Raw genomic sequence first — 2,837 nt, forward strand, 5'->3', positions numbered from 1 at the left:
ACACGAAGGCTGGTAGATGACAGTGACCAGTGTGTCGATAGGATGATATAGACTGATGAGCATGGGAGAAGCTTATTTCTTTTCCTGGATGGGTGCATTTTTTTTTCTTTGCAGGGAATGAGTCAGGTCATGAGAAAAAGCAGATCCATTCCTGGAGACAGTAGTCTGGGTTCCATTGTCTTCTCTTGATCCAGGTTCCCTTGGGTCCAGGCAAAATTAAAGTATGAAAGTAAGCTAATAGCAAGGGCGGTTTGTTAGCAAGAGAATGGAGTTCCAGAGGGTACAATTGAAGAAGGGAAGAGTATGATAGAAGCTCAGTATGGGTAGGGGCGATACGGATAGGAATGAGGACTTGGGGAGAGATAGCAGAAGCATGAACTTTTCAATTAGATGATCAATGAATGTGCTTTTTAATATTTTTTTTTCTTTGAGGATTTGTTTGCAGATGTTTTCAAGTCATTGTCTTCTTCTATATAAGTATATTGGGTTTCCCTTTATGCTCGGGTTCTTTTTGTTTATTTGTTTGTTTGCTCATTCTTTAAACTTCTTGATAGTTGTGTCAATAACTTCTTGACTTCATGTTAGTGTTGGGCTCTGCTCCCTTCTGGGGGATAAAGGAGGACAATTGGCCTGAGCTTCTGATGTTTTATGTCCTTCTGTTGCTTTCGCAGCTGAGTTTGGAGGTGTGCAAGTTTTGCTTCCAAAATGGTGTGATCAGGAGAGACGTCTATTCACTGCTTTCTGAGCTCTGCAAATTTCTGACTCAGCTTTGGATCTGTTGGCTTGTGTGTAGTAGAGCTTCAATAGACTGCTGCTTTATCCGGTCCCAGTTGGCCCACTGGGAGGTTCTGCAGGTTCACAGTGACTAAATTGCTCAACTCCTCTTTGGTGTTGGTTTCCTGCCCTAGTTCTTCCAATGTGATATTATGTTCTGGGCTAAAGGTTAGAACTGAGTCACTACTCTGCTCCTGAATTCAGAGCCACACATCTATGTTCCCAGAGCTTGTACTGTGCTCAATACTTTGCCCGGACCCCTGTTAGGACTTTCTGCCTTGAATCTCTGACCTGGAACACAGTAAGAGGTGACCGAGCTACCGCATGGTATCCATTCCTGCCCTGCCAGTGTTAGTTCAGGGATCTCCTGAGATTTCCTTTTTCCCCTCTGCTTCCTGCATTGGTATTCTGTCTTCTGTCGACTTTTCTCTTTGTGGTTGCTAGAATACTTCTCTCCCCACTGCTACTGCAATACACTGGCCAGTTTCCCGCTCTCGTGTTGGCAGACCTCTCTTATCTGTTTCCATGAGCTGGAAAAATGACTCTTTGTGACTTTTTGTTGGCTTCCTCAATGAGAATTCAGTCTGGTCTATTTTCTGGGATATTTTAGAGGATGTGCATTGAGTGAGCTAGGTAAAAAGGCTTCCTTTCTCTGCCATCTTGATTCTGCTTCCCACATAGACTTGCCAACTTGTGAATACAAATTGCAAATATTGGTAGAAGAAGATGGGGGAGTTTGTTGGGCAATTAATGGCTGATTTTTCTCATCCTTAATAGTAAACAGCAGCAGCTCCATACCGCATTATGGTGTATTGGTGATGAAGGACTGTGGCAATGTTGATTTCTACACATTTCCCAGTAAGCCATGCCTATAGTAGGCTCAGTGTTAATGGAGGCCGAAGATGTTATTGAATTTTTCTGCTCTGGTTGAGACTCTAGTCTTAAACTAGGTTTGGGTTGGGCAATGATAGGCCTGATGTTTGAATCCTTGATAAAGGTCTGAGGCTGTTTGTTATTTTTTTTTAATCATTGTTAGTTTTATGGAAGTAAACTAAATTCTATCTTATGAATCCTTCTTATATCTTATGGTATCTGCTATGTTTCACACATAGGCTATGTTGTTTTGATAACCAACTAGTTGAGGCTGAGTTTATGCAGAAAAATCTCTTTGGTCAATCCCAGTTAACCCTCCTACCCAGAGAGAGCATCCCATAACATACTGTAGTAAGGACCTTGTAGTAAGCATCTTGCCACCAGCTTCTACCTTTTGGTGCATTCATCACAGATCATACTTCCAACATACTTTCAGCTAAAAGCTCTGCTGTTGGCCACCCCCGCTGAGCTACCCACTTGTTCGTTATGGTATCTAGCATGGCAAGAACAAAGGCAGTTACAGTCATCTTGAAAAAGAGAGAATAGAAGGAAAATTCATAGTCCCTAAAGTCTTGTCCAGTTTCAAAGTTTTCAGTTAACCCCATTTGCCTCAGTCACCTCATCTGTGAAACGAGCCATAGAAGGAAATGACAAACCACTCTAGTATCTTTTCTAAGAAAATCCCAAATGAAGTCACCACTAACACTAACAACACAACAACTACAAAATATGGATGGAGAATAAAGAAAGATGAGTAAGTTTGTGCTTTCAATAATAAGAATCCATATTTCTCTAGGTCCTTTGGGTTTTCCAAATACTTTTCTCGAAACAGACCTATGATGTAAGTAGTACCTGCTTTAATCCACATTTCACAGATGAGGATCAGATGTATCAAGTGACTCAGAGCTTGGAGATGAACACAGATGTCCTGACTTCACCTTTTGGCTCACTGCCTAGCACATCGCCTCTCCAAATCTCTTAATAATTGTCTTTAGTTATTTTGGACAGTTATTTTTGGATATAATAAAAGGAAGGCAAAAATGTGTAGCAAATAGAGATCCAAATAGAAGGGAACTGAGGGCCTGAGAGAGAGAAGAAGGAGAACAGACAGGGAAAGAGAGGGAGAGAAGGAGACAGAAAGAGGAGAGAGAGAGAGAGAGAGAGAGAGAGAGAGAGAGAGAGAGAGAGAG

This window comes from Vombatus ursinus, unplaced genomic scaffold (genome assembly GCF_900497805.2).
Source record: "Vombatus ursinus unplaced genomic scaffold, bare-nosed wombat genome assembly UNPS02014821.1, whole genome shotgun sequence".
In the NCBI taxonomy this organism is placed as follows: Eukaryota; Metazoa; Chordata; class Mammalia; order Diprotodontia; family Vombatidae; genus Vombatus; species Vombatus ursinus.